The sequence below is a fragment of the Sus scrofa genome, chromosome 13 (genome assembly GCF_000003025.6).
Source record: "Sus scrofa isolate TJ Tabasco breed Duroc chromosome 13, Sscrofa11.1, whole genome shotgun sequence".
NCBI lineage: Eukaryota > Metazoa > Chordata > Mammalia > Artiodactyla > Suidae > Sus > Sus scrofa.
Window position 1 is genome coordinate 118,699,232 of NC_010455.5, and position 17,550 is coordinate 118,716,781.

Genomic DNA, 17,550 nt, shown 5'->3' on the forward strand with positions numbered 1-17,550 from the left:
AGAAAATGCAAATAAACCAATTTGTACCTGCTATTTAGAGGTAAGACATAGAAATGGCTTGAGTTCATTATTTGAAAACTAACCTTTTTCTGCTTCAAATGTAGCTTACGGTCTCCAGTTGTTTACAGGTATTTTCAAAAATTACATTTTCAGTGAAATACGGTACATCATTTGTGATTCTATTGCCAGTACAGAGCTTGGAATGGAGAAAGAAATACATGTCATTGGGCACAATGGGAAGAAAACACTTATTTGAATGACCTTTAGCAATTCAATGTAATAAACATTTTTTGAAACTCTATTGTGTACTAGGCTCTGTGCCGAGTGGGATATGAGTCAAGCTCCCAGTCTAGCCCAGTGGGAAACATGATAACATTTGGCAAATGTTACTGAATCACTGAACCTAGTGGAATAAGTAAATATTTAACTATACCTTCTAAAAGGCAGATGGTAATTGTATAATAAAACAGGCCTATAAGGGTACAGTCTAGAAAGGCTGCATAGAAGGGGAAATATTTAACGTAGTCCCAGAAGACTACTTCTTTCAAGTGACAGAGACTCAATTTAAAGCACTTTAAGGGAAAAACAGAGATTATGGTTTGGCACTATTAGAACAAGCACTAGAACACCTTGACTCTCTTAGTCTCTCCACCTCTCTTATCTGATTCTCCTTGCATGTTGGCCTCGTTGTCTCCTATTGGATATGAGCTTTCTCTTTGTATTACAGAACATGGTCACTGGCGGCTTTGTGCTAAACACCATGCCAAAGCAATGATTCAGAAGAAAAGAGTATTTCTTGCCTACCTTCAGTCTTGGAAGGACTCCAATTGGCCCAGCTTGGGTTTCTTGCTCATCCTTGGGTCAATCATTGTGGCCACAAGCATGATTATTTATGTGGCCTAAGTGACTGGCAAGGCTTTCATAAATACATCATTGCAAAGGCAGAGAAGCAGTTATCCTAGAAAGGGCAGTTCTGGGTAGACCAAAAGAATGAATTCCCTTGCAACCTAGAAAAACAAAGTGGCTACTACCCCCACGCTAAGGTAGAAAAAGAGGTCATTCCAAGCAGAAGAGCTTGAGCAAAGGCAAGAAGAGGGAAAATAGTATGTGTTGAAGGACCAGATAGTATTGGTGGTATACAGTGGGAAAGAAAGAAAAGGTGATTGGGGTCAAAGAGTGTGAATATTTGAAGCCCTATAAAAAATTGGTACTAAGTTCTCTAAGCAGGGTACAGGCTTTTAAGGTTTGGAGAGTTATGTAATACACTCTATATTTTAGAAAAATAATTTTCTCTTATATCATGGAGGATATTCTAGATAGAAATATCGGAGACAAGGAGAATGGGTAGAAAAGGTATGGTGGGCATACTGTTTTTGTCTGAAAGTTAGACAACTTTCCTGGTGAGAATTTCCTCTCCACTCTGAGGAATTTTGGTAGAACTGTCAATCAGTGTCCCACTAAACCACAAGGTTGAGTCAGTTATATCACTGTATTTCCTCAGACAAACCATCAACTCATGAAGAAGCATGTGACTCAAGCAGAGCTAATTTGTGTTCTTTCCTGAGGTTTAACCCATGAATCCTTTCAGAAAACATACTCTAAAGAGGTAGGCTGAGGAGTTTCCATTGTGGCTCGGCAGGTTAAGAACCCAACTAACATCCATGAGGATGTGAGTTCAATCCCTGACCTCACTCAGTGGGTTAAGGATCTGGTGTTGCCACAAGCTGTGGTGAAGTTCACAGAGGTGGCTTGGATCTGGTGTTGCTGTGGCTATGGCATAGGCCAGTGGCTGCAGCTCTGATTTGACCTCTAGTCTGGGAACTTCCATATGCCACGGGTGTGGCCCTAAAAACAAACAAACAAACAAAAATGACGTAGGCTGAGAATTCCCAACAGCCATCCTGTCATTACATAGAGAGAGTTTGTGTAAAATAAAAGCCAACACATGAGAAAAAATTGAGGTGAAAGGAAAAAGAGCTCTGTGGACATTGTGTCAGCCCTGCATTGACAGTCTTGAAATTCCCAGTTACGTGTGTCAATACCATTTATCTTTTGTCTCTGAATTGCATTTATTTCACACAACTACTGCATACAAAAGGTATCTACCTTTTATTGACTACCTATTACATCCTAGTCGTAGTACGGAGTACTTTACGCACATTATCATATTAAGTCTTGACAAATAACCCAAAGTATATATTATGACTCCCCATTTTATGGAATGAAAAATCATGACTCAAAATAAATTGATTTTTAAAAGTGTATTTAACTATTAAGAGTTAGAAATGATATTCTAAAGGTTTGTCCAACTCTAACACCTAACTTCTTTTTTACTCTACTATATCTATGCTACATTGCTCTATACCATTAGAAAGCAACACTCTCAATGAGAAATAATAAAAGACTGAACTAAGGCAATAGCAGCAAGAATAGGAGGAAAAGATAGACTCAAGAGATATTTAAGAAAGAAATATATGCACCTTGATGTTCATAGCAGCATTACCAAAAGCCAAGAGATGGAAGCAACCTAACTACCCATCAAAAGATGAATGGACAAAGTGGTTATATATATATATAAACACACATACAATGGAACACTACTCTACCATAAAAAAACAATGAAATTTTGCCATTTGCAATGACATGGATGGACTTGGAGGGTATTATGCTGAAATAAGTCAGACAGAGAAAGATGAATATTGTATGATATCACTTATATGTGGAAGCTAAAAAGTACAACAAAACAGTGAACAATACAAAAAAGAAGGAGACTCACAGATATAGAAAACAAACTAGTGGTTACTGGTGGGAAGAGGGATGGAGGAGGGAAAAGTTAGGGCAGAGGATTAAGAGGTACAAACTCATGTATAAAATAAGTTATAGTGATATATTGTACAACACAGACAAGATAGCCAATATTTTATAATAGCTATAAATGGGAATATAACCTTCAAATATTGTGAATCACTACATTGTACATTTGTAACTTATACAATATTGTACATCAACTATACTTCAATTAAAAAAATAAAATGAGTTCCCTTGAGGCAAAGAGGGTTAAGGATCCAGCATTGTCACTGCAGCCACCTAGGTCGTTGCTGTGGCATGGGTGTGATCCCTGGTCTGAGAACTTCCGCATGCTGCATGTGTGGAAAAAAATAAAGTAGACATTTAATATCCAAGTGGAGCCATCCAGTGAGTTAAGAAATGAAGCTCTGGTTATCCAACAGATAAATAGGTTTGAGACTAATATATCTATACCAGTGTTTGCAGCCACTAGAGTAGATGAGGCTGTTCACTGACAGCCCATAAAGTGAGAAATAAGAGGTGGCAGAAGATGAACCCTCCAGACTTAAAAACTTCAGCAAGTGAAGAGTAGGCCTTTGTTCCTGCTCCCTCCCTCTAGAGTGCTCTTTTCCTTTGTCTGCCTTATGTGTGTATAGTCATCAGAAATGGTATTACATAGCCATAATACCTCTTTGAGGTTTTGTTGGATCTTCCATTCTTCATCCTCTAATAGAACTGAATGCTTCAACCTTTCTGCCAGGCCCTGGGACTTTGCACAATATTCTTACAATAGTTTTATTATATAGCATTGAGGAAAAGAACACAAACTTAAGATTTAGACAAACCCGGGTTGAATTTCCACTCTTTGATCCACTAGTTGTGTGGCCTTTAGCAAATTATCTAACCTCTTCTGAGTCATGGTTTTCTCCTATGTAAAAGGGAGGAAAATACCTTCCTCACAAGGTTGTTTTGAGAATAAAGGAGGTATCTGTAAAGCTCTTTGTATATCAACTAGCACATAGAAAACACTAGACTAAGAGTAGACCTCATTTGTTTATAAATCTCTTTCTCCTTATCAGATTTCTTCCATGTTTTACTCATCTTTATATCTGTCTTCTCTGACAAAGTATCTGGTAACTGACGGCCACTCAGGAAATGTGTGCTGAACTTAACCAGGAGTAGATACAAAGCCAGAGAAGTAAGAGGACAATCAGAAAAGAACAGAGACATAGAAGGGAGAAGAGCATTTAAGAAATAGGGAGTGGTGAACAGTGCCAAATGCTCTAGAGGCATCTAGGAGAACAAGGCCTGAAAAATATATCATTAGTTTGAGCAGATAGGACTTTGATCATTTTTGTAATAGTTAGTCTAGTGAAATGTTGAGTCTAGTGAAATGTTACAGTGATTACAGGATAAATGAGATGAGGAGGTAAGAAGAAAGTCTAGACACCCTTTGCAATAAGTTGACTAACTAAGGGAAAGAAAAAAACATGGAGGTATTTTATTTTGAAATATAAACAGGTAGAAGGACAATTTTTCTATAACAGGAACAAATGTAAAATATATTTAACCAAAAGAGAAGACATAGTTAAGTCAGGGAAAATATCTGAGACTCGGAAATGAGTAAAAACAATTATTAAATGTTCTACTGGGACCCTCCAGGGTTTATATGACTTTGAGGGATATGTACCTCTAATTTATTTTATATTGACCAAGCAATTTTACAACTCAATGGAAGTGGAAGTTTATTTGTAAACAACAACAAAAACCCAACTGGTAGTAATGCAAATTATTCTGGACAATAGCAATACAAATGAATTTTGTCCAGTAGAGACATGATCAACTATTACCCTTTAGAAAAAATAACCACAAACATACCATTTCCTTGCCCTAAAGGATATTAACCAGTTTTCTATCTACTAGTAAGTTTATTTCAGCATTACCAACTACTTGTACACACTTCTATTTTTCAATTTCTCCTTCAGTACAGTCATAGTTATTTCAATAAGTCTTTTATCGATGATTGAGCTGCATAAAATTTTTGCCATATGTTTGCTTTATATTTGTATGAGAGTCATTTGTATATGAAACTCATATTTTTAACACTGAAAATTATAATTTAGCCCTGGAAGAGTTCTGTTGAAGGGCAGAGAAGAGAAAGCCATCTGCACAAGATCCTGGAAAAGGAATTCAGTTAAAAAGTGGGTCTAGATAAAGCATGCAAAGACCTTTTTTTTAATCTCTTTTATATTTAAAAAGTATTTTATTTTTAGATTAATTTTTAAATATTTCTTATATTTATAATTTTAAATTGTATAAAACAATTTTTAAATGTTACTTTCCACTTACAGTTTGACAAAATATTGGCTATATTCCCCATATTGTACAATACAACCCTCGAGCTAATCTACATCCAATAGCTTCCAATAGTTTGTACCTTCCACTCCTCCATTCCTATGCTGCCCCCCACCCACTGGTAACCACTAGTTTATTTTCTATATCTGTGAGTCTGCTTTTATTTTGTTATATTCATGGGTTTCTTATATTTTTTAGATTCCATAGATAAGTGATATCATACAGTATTTGTCTTTCTCTATCTAACTTATTTCTTGATGGAAGATTATATAAGTCAAACATTCAAACAAGCATTGTCTAATTTACTCACCACTGACTATAGAACAAAATGATGAGCTTCTCTTTCACTGTCCCCACTTTTGTTAGGCCACAATAAATGCTGTACATTCAGCTGGTGTGAAGAGACACTAAGCACTTAGTTTTTTATGATACATATACCTACAGCCACTTTTCAAGAGAATAACAAAACGTATTTTCCCATAATTCAAATATCTGTTATGTACTCCTGATTTAAAGACATCTGAAACATCTCTGCTTTCTGAGAACATTCAAACACAATGTTCCAGGAACACAGGGAACACTCAAAATATTTTTATAAAGTATAAGATCAATTTGGCATTATCTATTAGGGGACTTCAAATTGTGAGTAACTTTTGATTTAGCAATTCCACTTCCAGGAATGTATCCTAAGAAAAGCAATCAAAGGCTAATACTGCATTTAAAAATGTTGAATGCCACAGCATTTATTATGGTGAAAAAAATAACCTAATGTTCTTCAATAGGGAAATAGTTCAAAAAATTATAGTACAGTGTCAGTACATATTTTCAAAGATTATATGATGACACGGGACAAATGTATGCAACAAAATGTTAGGTAAAAAATCAGGACACAGTGTCACATACAGTATGAAGCCAATTTTGTGAAATGTACACATAAAAAGATTGGGAAGAAATACAATGTTCCATTCTATAAAAATTCCATTACTGAGTTCAGATAATAAAGTTTCAGACAGTTAGAAATACATGTATGTTAAAGTAGTAACTACCTCTGAGTGAGAGATGACTTTTGCAGGTTATGTACATTTGCTAAATTAAAATGCTTCATTTATAGTTAAGTTTATTAGGATACAAATATTTTTGTTTTAACAAGATATTAAAGTATTTTTTAATTTTTAGTAATTTCGATTAATTATAATTTATTTATAATTATCTGCCAACTTCTGCTGTACAGCAAGGTGACGCAGTTACTCACTAGACTCTGAGTTAACACAGATGGAGAACAGCCACAATTCCACTATTAGCATGGACAGATGAACACATTATTTTTATATAAACCATAGCGAATAACACAGAAAGCAGAGGCTTAAGAAACCAAATAAATGAATGTAAATTGATAAAAAAAAAAGTCTAGCTATCTTTAAAAATATCACTCATTGTTTTTGATTAAACTGAATACCTTTATTTTATCTTCATCACAATTTGAAGTAATTTATAATTTTCCCTCTGATCTCTTTAAATTTGTTCAATATCTTTTCATTGTAGAGGAGATGTAATACTCCATTGCTGCAATCCCCCAAAGAACATTCTACACAAATGACCCTTGGTATATACTGTGGAAAAAGGGGGGTCTGGGCCAAGGAACTTTGGGAAATGCTACTTTTTAATCTCCTGCTCTTAGAAAGGTCCAATACAGATGGCACGTAGTAAAGGCTAAGAAAAGTTTATTAGCTTAACTTTTTTGAAGTCTGGATTAGAAAACCTGTTTAAATTTGTAGCCCAACTAAAACATTTTAGAAAATGCTGATACGTAGATCAGTGGTGAGAGTCAAGGTCAGAAGACCAGGCTCCCATCCTATCTGTACCAGACCCTATAACTCATTTCAGTTCCAGGGCCTCAGTTTCCTGGTTTGTAAGTGAGGAAGCTGGTCTAGATAGTGCCAAAGGTCCCTTTCAGACCTAAAATTCTTTTCTTTTTTTTTTTTTTCCAGATTGTATCTGCAGCATATGGAAGTTCCCAGGGCTAAGGGTCGAAATGGAGCTACAGCTGCCAGCCTACGCCATAGCCACAGCAACACCAGATTCCAGTCGCATCTGCAGTCTACACCACAGCTCAAGGCAGTGCTGGATACTTAACCCACTGAGCAAGGCCAGGGATCAAACCACATGGAAACTAGTCGAGTTCATTACCACTGAGCCACAACCAGAACTCCTAAAATTCTATTGTAATCATGTCAAATAATTTGTTGCTTGAGAGATACTTAAGAAAAAATGTATGTCAAGGATTGTTTAATGTAATCATAGAGAACTAAATTTTATCACACAATGTATATTCTGCTTTTTAATTTTACATCATCAGCTAGACCTCTAGATGGACATTCAGATAACTGAAAGCTATTTGATCCTCACTCATGAAAATAAAATATAGTTAATTTGGCTCTCTCTGCCACGGTCCTCTTAAATACTAGTGACATTTTCTTCTTTTCCCTCCTGATAAGTAACTGAAATAAAACTAATGGATATACAAGTACAAAGATATCATAAGGTTGGGACCTCTGAGTCTGACAAACAAAAAGCCGATTCCGCATCTGCAGCATGCTGTAGACACATCTGGCTTACTTTAGCTCACAATGGAGTAATATGAATTGTGCTAAAAACCACTATTTGTGCAAATGCAAATAATATTCCATCTGCTCAGGATTTTTTTTTCTTATATAGCTTTTGTTCCAGCGTGGTAAAAGCCTGTTTCTTTACCCTGAAGTGCTCCTGCTGATGAAGAGTGAAGTACATGACAATGAACTAAAATCCATTATCAAACAAATACAGTGAGCTTTTCAGCAAGTCATCACAGGGAATGTTGCCTTTTTCCCTGGCATTAAGTTGAAAGCGATTTGTGCTCATGCAAATAAGACAAAGTGGTGGGTTTAAAAATAAAAAAAAAATGTATATATATATGCACACACACACATTCCATACACTGTAGTTTGCTTTGTAACTCTTCCATTTTTATATCTGTCTTGGTGGGGGAGGGCAGCAGAGAAGCATTTTGGCAGCCTTCTTTAGATTTCCTTTTGGTTTGAGTGGTGATAAGTTCTCCACAGAATTTGAGCTCTGCCTTATGCTGTCTTAAATAACTTACTTGGGAATTGGGAGAGCTGCTTTCCCAGCTCCTGAGAAGAGCCTAGGGCAACTTGGAAGGAAACTTAACCCCTGTGCTGCTGAAACCAAAGTAAGTTTCAAAAGATCCAACTTCAGGATTCGCTGGTGGTGGCAATCAAAGGTAAATGGTCCAAGTTCAATCTTAAACTAAATATATTTCTGAGTGCTCAGACATTCTTTTCAGTGCCCCGGGCCTTAATCTGGGGGCTTTGTGGAAGTTATACCTTTCCTAAAATTAATAGGCTATTTCTGTATTTTCAAGGAAAATATCTGCATGGGTGACAATTATGCTATTACTATTACTACTACTACACAAGATGTTAATAAGCCAACTCCAGAGAACAGTCAAATTCAGGAAAATGTATGCAGGCTTCTTTTCAGTCCACTTCACCCTTAGCTTTGCCTTTTGTTTTGCTTCCTTGTCCCCTTCTCCTAAGATCTATGATTCCTATTTCGACAACAGAGAAAAAAGCAAAAGAACTTGATCCTTTCTTCCTAAGATCAGAGAAGTGGGGCAGAAGAAGATTATAAGCTTGTATGAGCATGAAAACACACTTTTATTTAAAAAAAAAAAAACTCAAGGCTTATTTTACAGCATTTCTGGCTGTTTTATTTATGCCTGATGATTTTATTCAATTTTAGTTGGATTTTAAATAATCCGACTAATATTTTCATCTTCATGAAATTTGAAGAATATTCTTTTATGGAACAGAGAATATTTGGAGGTTTGTGTTTTTATAATTTTTAGAGTTTATAGATTTCAAATTATGCATTTCTCTTTTAACTTTAAATTTTACAATACTATTTTCAATTAACATTGATTTGTGAGTTTTAAATATAATGAAGCACATATAGTGATGTTAAGATACAATGAAATAACAGATGTAAAAAAGTACTTGAATTATTAGAGAAAAGGTTGCTATGGACATCTAAGATGCTAATGCTATTAATGCATATAATTTATAATTCTTGGGGGAGGAATGACTGCCATAAATTGAACAGTATTTCCTTTTCTACATCATATTGTAAACAAAAATAGATTACTATTTTCTTATAGCTTACTTTCTAGGGTGCGTATTAAACTACCTTTTACAGCCCAAGTAAAACCTGAAATTAAGCATTTGAGTACACAATTGTGTTTTATCAACAGTTTTGCAGTTAAACCACCTGCAAACATTAACATTATTCCCCAAACCATTCAATTTCACAGTTAAAAATATGATCTAAAAATAAATTAGTAATTTAGAACCCAAACGTACTAAACTACAGCAGTTATGTTGGCATGGTGTCTATAATTATATTTACAATTTTGTGGTGTGTTTTAGAGCAACTGAGAATTGTAAAGAAATAAAATAGTATTTGTCCTAATAAGGCCACTTTTTTCAAAGGTGATTTCCTTTTATGTTAAAGCAAGATAACTTTTCACTCTTCCTGACTTCAAAGGAAAACGTATTATTCCAAATATGTTTTAAACTTTTAACATAAAATCCTTACACATTAAACCATTAATATACGGTTGGTCAGGAAAATGTCTCATTCCACTCACAATAATGTCTCAGTTTAATTAGACCCTGAAAAGTAAAGGATTTAAATTCAAATCCTGGCCAACATTAATTATAGAATTCTTAATATTGTAGCATGCCCTTTAGTAAGTCCCTAGGATATGTCCTATGCTAAATAAAAAAAGGAAATGAGCTTCTGGTGACAAAAGGCTGATTATTGTAAAATATTATATGTATTGATATGTGGTACATCATCCTAAAGTCCTCTCCCAAGATTCAAAAAAATTAAAAAATTAAAAAACAAAAATTTGAAGTCCTGGAACTGTGGGTTTTGTTTTTTGGTTTTTTTCAGGGCTGCACTCATGGCATATGGAGGTTCCCAGGCTAGTGGTCGAATGGGAGCTGAAGCCGCCAGCCTACACCACAGCCACAGCAACATGGTATCTGAGACACGTCTGCAACCTACAGCACAGCTCGTGGCAATGCTGGATCCTTAACCCACTGAGTGAGGCCAGGGATCAAACTTGTGTCCTAATGGATATTAGTCAGATTTGGTAACTACTGAGCCACAATAGGAACTCCTTTTTTTTTTTTTTTTTTTTTTTGGTCTTTTTAGGGCTGAAGCTCTGGACCTTTGAAAACTGGAACTTTGTTCCAGTGTTCTTTCCCCACATGTATAGAAAACCAAAGACCTGCTGTTTCCAACAGCTGGACATCAAGAGCCTAATTCTTGAACCTTTTTTCAGCCTCTTTAGTAGGGAGATCACTCTTCTATGGTCTTCCGGAATCCTAGTTACATGAAGAGTTGGTCCACATATAGCAGGTACAGACACTGCCAGGGAAGAAGTATTCCTGAGCATTTCCTGATAGTAGGAATAGCACCTAGCAGTGACTAGGAACAAAATGCACAGCCACATGACAAGTCCCTCTAGTCCTATTCTGAAATCCTTGCCAGCGTCTTGTCCCTTCAATTAGAGATGACTTGGATTCATACCAATCAATCAACAAGTTTTTATTACACATTCATTTTCATATGAGGAGTTCTATGAACCACACCTCAGGCATCATGCTGAAAGGTAAAAAGCATTGACTAGATTCGCATTCACATCCAAGTTCTGCCAACTACAAGCTGGCTATGAGACTTCCTTAGCATATTAAGTTGCATTCTTTTTTTTGTTTTTTTTTTTTGTCTTTTTTGTCTTTTTAGGGCCGCACCCGCAGCATATGGAGGTTCCCAGGCTAGGGGTCTAATTGGAGCTGTTGCTACTGGCCTGCGCCAGAGCCACAGCAAGGCCAGATTTGAGCCGTGTCTGCAACCTACACCACAGCTCACGGCAATGCCAGATCCTTAAACCCACTGAGTGAGGCCAGGGATCGAACCCTCAACTCATGGTTTCTAGTCAGATTTGTTTCTGCTGTGCCACGATGGGAACTCCTAAGTTCCATTCTTAATATGGCTCGACTTTCTCATCTGTAAAGTAGTTTTAATACCTGCCGCATTTACCTCTTGGCATTGTTCTGAGAACTAAAAAATTAAGTATGCAGAGAATGCTTTGACAATTGTAAAATGCAAAACTACAGACAGAAAATAGTATTATTGGACTTCATACTGTGTGATTAATAAATTTCTGTAGCTTCTCAAAGAAAAGGTCTTAAATAATTTTAAAATTATAAAGAATTATAAAATGCACCTCAAATATCAAGGGAACAACGTCAACTCTAACTTTGGTCAATGGTCAAATAAATTAAAAGTTATTGTATAACAAACAATAAAAACATTTTATTTTATTGTTTTTAATATTCCATTTATTTATTTCTTAATGTTTTCCAGCTAAAAATTTAGATAATGACACTGAGTTTCCAGAAGTCAAAAAGAAATAATCCAAATTCTATTAATTCTTCAAATTTGGTCTTAAAGGAATTTTAAAAATTCAGTAGGGTGTCACTAGTGTTTGGCACAAGATTCCTTCTTGGCATTTCTTAGGATGTTTATGTGTTTTAATACCCCATATTCTGAGAAAAAAATCATTTAAGAAATTGGGATAACAGGAAATGCATTGTAATCATCCTTCATGAGTGAAGGCTTAACAGTCAACACAGAGACATGTCATGTTTCAAGGAATCCACTGCCATCAAGTCAAAAGCAGAAAACACTGAATGCCAGAGTAACAATTTACCCATTCTGAAGCATGGGTCTGTGGCCTCCTCACCAGTCTCAAAGCCAAAAAAAATATTAAGCAATCAAAACGTATATTATATTATAGCACACAGGGAGTAAAACTGACACACTCAGCTCACACAGGGAGTAAAACTGACACACTCAGCTCAGGAGAATACTTATGTCAGTAATCCAAACCAATCAAGTTGTTAATGAACATTTCTAACTTGTTTCAAGGCCAAAATTGATTTGAAGCAGCAAATTAGGAAGGAAGAGGGGCTTCCTACAAGCAGAATTTAGTATATTAATAAGACATGACAGTATAGAAAAAACATTATGAAAAGCAAAGCAAGGATTCAAAAAGGGCAGCTGTGAAGAGCTTTTAAAGGATGTTACAAACAGTCTTACTCAGGTCAGAGAAACCTTCCATAGCAATCTGCAGAAGATCTTGGAAATGTTTGCTTAGTACATATATGATTGAAAATCATACTAGAAAAATTAAAATATAATAAAAGGCTTAATTGTTGAGGGTTTAGTCCTCAGAAGTGGTATAGCTGGCAATATAGTTCAACTCACTTGGCAAGAGTTCAGTGTACTCACATGTAATTATATTTTTATTTTATTTTATTTATTTCCTTATTTATTTATTTATGGATTTATGGATCTATTGTCTTTTTTAGGGTCACACCTGCAGCATTTCGAAGTTCCCAGGTTAGGGGTTTCATAGGGGCTGCAGCTGCAGGCCTACACCATAGCCACAGCAACATGGCATCCCAGCTGCATCTGCAACCTACACCATAACTCATGGCATCTTTAACCCATAAGGCTAGGAACTGAACCCACATCCTCATGGATAATAGTTAGGCTCATTACTGCTGAGCCATGATGAGAACTCCTTATCTTACTTTAAAGCCATCTGAATTTTTCTACAAATAATTGGTAATATTACTGGCTCTCTATTGATGTGGAAAGCATTTAAGATAATACTTCATGTGGTTTTTTACACTATGATAAATTCCTAGTCTACCCCTTAACTGGTGATCTCAATGATTTAACATTGCTATTCCTCAATTTCTATCTATGTTAGCACCAACTACTCCAGTTTTGTGCTTCTGACTGTGATTATAAGGTTTGTGATCAATACTGTGATGAGAATAAAAACAAGAGCCCCTACATTCATAGCAGTTTATCAACTAGAATATTCTATTGCTCAGGACTAGTTTTCAGTTGTTTTGATATGTTATCTCATGATGGCTCTTTCTGGGAAAAAAAAAATAGGGTTTTTTTAGCAGTATACAGTTGATATCTAATCAACAGGTTCCAATGCAGTGCACTATACGCCAAGAGGATATAAGACGATCTATTGAAATAGGAGAAATAATGAGTTTATTTTTATCTTTAAAAAGGAATAAAAGAAACCCTACAGTATTTAAAATAAGTTGATACTGATACTCTCAAGTGGTCAACCTATCATAAAAGTTTTGTTAATTTGGCTGAGGGAAGTATGTGGTTTTAGCAATGTAGTGGATCAACAGGACAGCCTTAATTCATCTACAAGCAGCATATTATGGCATTTTATGCATGAAGCCAAATATATACACACAGATATTACTTTAAAGAATAGAGTCTTTACAATACCTGAAATTAGATTGGGAGAGAAGTCTGGGATATTATAGACCTTGCTGGTAACTTTTTCAAAAAGTACTGAAAAGGGTAGTTAAACTTAAAGACCTTTTTAGGGACAACTGCTCATGACTTATTGACCTTTTCTGAGATGATAAGTGTCAGACAATGGGTGTTATCCAGTAGATATTTTTATAAAATAAATAAATTTAATAATGGTGATGCTGTTAGCAGAAGAAGGGATTCTATAACATTAATAAGTGAACAAAATAAATTTTTAAATATTTCACCTTTATCTCTGTATCTCTAGATCACATAGATATTTACAGTAATGCATCTAGTAAGTAAATATTTTGAAGTTGCATGCTCAAATATTTTTTTCTAATAGAGATGTGGGACAGACTAACTCATGCATAATGACAGTACTTAACAACATCTTAATGATGACAACCACATATTGCTGAGTTCCTGGCAGTATTTTAAAGCACTATGGAATCATGCTTTTAGTTGCTTATCTCACTAAACTGGGAAGAGACAATATGTATCAATCAGACTGCTTTCAGTTGCAAGTAAAAGTAAGTAGGGTGGCTGGCATTTCCACTGTGGTACAGCAGTTTAAGGATCTGGCATTGTCACTGCAGCAGCTCAGGTTGCTGCTGTGGCATGAGTTCAATCCCTGGCCCTAGAACTTCCACATTCCCCAAGCACAGCCAAAAAAAAAAAAAAAAAAAAAAAGGAAAGGAAGAAGTAGAAGAAATAGTAGTAGTGTGGGCTTCAGACAAAGGGAAATAAGGGTTCCAGGCTCCACCTTTTGTTATTTTGTTACTCTCTCAGCTTTACCCTTCTCTTTGAGTCAGGTTTAGTCCTCAGGCTGACTTGCCTCATAATCTCAAGATTATTGCCAGCAGTAGAGAAACAGAATTCCTTGTTCATGTGTAAGGGAAATGTGAGTGTGTGTCAGTGAAAGAGATAGACAGACAGACAGAAACCACTTCTATCCATCTATTAAACTGTAGGAAGCTTCTTACCCAGAAGCCCTAAGTCTTTTCTCAAGTTTTACTGGCCAAATTGGTTTAGACAGGACCTTATCTAAACCAATCACTGTTAAATATGATAAAACAATAATTAGCCACTAAAGAGTTGGAGTGTGATGCCTATTGAAGAGTCAACCATAATGTTCACCAGATACTATTCTCCCAATTTTACAGATGCTTCCCACCTTATTATTCCAAAGGGTAAGTAGCTTACCCAAGATTACCTAGCAAATGAATCATTGACTTGACTGAAGTGATCTTTCTTGTCCTCATCATAATTATCATTTATTGTAATTATTATTATTATTGCCAAAATAGTGATAAAATGATGAAGATTTGTATTGCATAAAAGAGCATAATATTAGGAAAAAACTACCTACAGATCTAATAGGTAATTGAAAAATAAGCCAGATACTGTCATAAATCCATGAGACAACCAATGTAAGAGGCTAGAAAAAGTGGTCTACTCCATGGAAAAATTAAACTAACACTCTACCTCTTCATAAATATAAAAATAAATTTCAGACAGTTTGTATAAAAAACAAACTATAAAAGGAGAATTTTAATTTTTCTAATCTATATTTTTCCAAAATATTTAGAAGTAATAGTTATAAAAGTATTGACATGTATAACATTATAAAGGAAGGGATTTATTTTTTAATTATAAAAATGTAAAACTATTAATTTTGAAACATCATAATATGAAAGGGCCAATAATAAATGCAAAATACTGAATGGTTTTTATTTTAATATATAAGTAGTTCTTATAAGTCAATAAGAAAAAGATAAACACACCAATATATAAATGATGAAAGGATGAGAAAAAATGATTCACCAAAGACAACTCAAATACCAATATACATGGAAATAAAATGTTTGAACTCATTAGTAATATAAAAAACCCTAGTAAAAACAAATATGCTTTTCATTTAAAAAGCAAATTTTATCAAAACAAATAAAATACTTTGTTCTATTGATAATGTCCAGTGCTGATTAGGTTTATAAGGAAACTCATGAACTCATACACCTTTTTTTTTTCATTTTTTAAAATTCCATTGAAGTACAGTTGTTTTACAATGTTGTGTTAATTCCTGCTGTACAGAAAAGTGATTAAGTTATATCATATACACATATCCAGTCTTTTTCAGATTCTTTTCCCATATAGGTTATCCCAGAATATTGAGTAGAGATCCCTGAGCCATAGAGCAGGTCCCTGTGGACCATCCATTCCACACATAATAGTGTGCATATGCCAATTCCAAACTCCCAATCCATCCCTCCTTTAAAACTTTTGATAGAAAGTAAAATTTTAATTTATTAAATTCACAAAAGTTTTAAAAAGTAACATAACTCACACAAAGGGGATTTTAAAAGGATATTCTTGCATTTTATTTGTGAGAGTATAAAGTGCTACATCTTGTGGAGTTTGGCATTAAATTCTAAGTACCTTAAAAATATATATATTCATTAACAACTATTATTACCTAAAAAGACAACAAAAAATTGCAGACAAAAATCTGTTAAATAAATTTATCTAATAGCCCTAAATTAGAAACAACCTAAGTATCCAAAAATAGTAAATGGTTTGATAAATCATTATAAGGTTATTCAATTGAATATTTTAAAGTCATTAAAAATTATGCTTATAAAAATATTTGTCATGAGGAAGAATATGAAATGAAATGAAATGTTTATCAAATCTTAGAAAATGTGATTTCAGTTTTGAGAAAATCATATGAATATAGATATAGAAATAAGCTGACAACATATTCAAATGTCTGAAGTATGGGAAAAAATATTTTCATTTTTAAATTTATATCATTGTATAATTCTCAAATACTCCACAGTGAACAACTCAAGTATTTTCTTACTCAAGAATGCATTGACGAATTCTCTTGCGACACAGTGGGTTAAGGATCCAGCATTGTCACTTCAGTGGCTTGGGTCACTGCTGTGATATAGCTTTAATCCCTGGCCTGAGAACTTCCACATGCCACGGATGTGGAAAGAAAAAATGTATTGAGATCCTTTGTATTTTCAAAATCCTTGTCCTTTTTAAAGAAACAAGCTCTCCTCTGCTTCATTCATGTATATACATACTGAGGAATTTATATACGGAGGTCATAACAATATACTACAAAAAATACATATATTACATCTGGAGCACAACAACAAAGTTTTTACATACCTGCAATTGACTAAAGGTAAGTTATGTATGGAAACCATACCCATAATACTACCAAGACTGTGTAAAATCTGAAGTCCATCTTAAAAAGTCTTAGATACCTGTAGCTGGTTAAATGCACTAAAGACAGCCTAATGTTACCGAGCAACTACATACTCATAAGTCAATCATTTTCATCCATGACCTTATTCAGTCCTCCCAATAAACTGCAAGGTATCATTCCATTTTTCCAAATGAAGAAACTAAGGCTTAAGTGAAGCTATGTACCTACCCAGCAAGGTGATACTAGAACCAAGACTCAAAAGTTCCTAGCTTTTCACACCTCCATTCATGCTGCCTTTCAAGCAATTTACAAAAAAAAAGAACTGATCAACTAAATAATCAACTCAAAACAGTCTATAGGAAAAGCATACATGAAAAACAGCATGTGATTTATTCGCAAAACCTTTAATTTTTTGTTGAGTTATGCTGATAATTTAATTCATCTTTTGTTTTCAATTTTGATTTAAGTTTATTCTTAGTCTACAGCCCTTAGAACTGATAGGAAGCTGTGCCTACAAAATATCAACCATGCTGCTACTTTAAACTACCTAAAGGAATAGATGCTTCTCTTTTCACACAGGTGTTAGACTTTATGCAGACGCCCAGGGAGTAATGACAGTTTGTCTTCTGTGGGATTTCTTGGCTCAAACCACCATTGCTAAGGTAAAAATAAAACACCTAAGAAACCAGCTAGTTAAGCATTTTATA

The 17,550-nt window shown here is 34.7% G+C and overlaps 1 protein-coding gene across 3 annotated transcripts in view; it reads right to left on the reverse strand.

Moving 5' to 3' along the window:
- CCDC39 (coiled-coil domain containing 39) overlaps positions 1-17,550 on the reverse strand; it is a 149,419-nt gene that overhangs the window by 75,445 nt on the left and 56,424 nt on the right. For 2 of the 3 annotated variants that reach the window (XM_021071235.1, XM_021071234.1), the window contains exon 4: positions 84-196. The gene's annotated coding sequence lies outside the window, so the exon portion shown is untranslated. Of the gene's footprint in view, positions 1-83; positions 1,598-17,550 lie in introns of those variants that run through there. The other variant, XM_003132552.4, reaches the window with a different exon arrangement.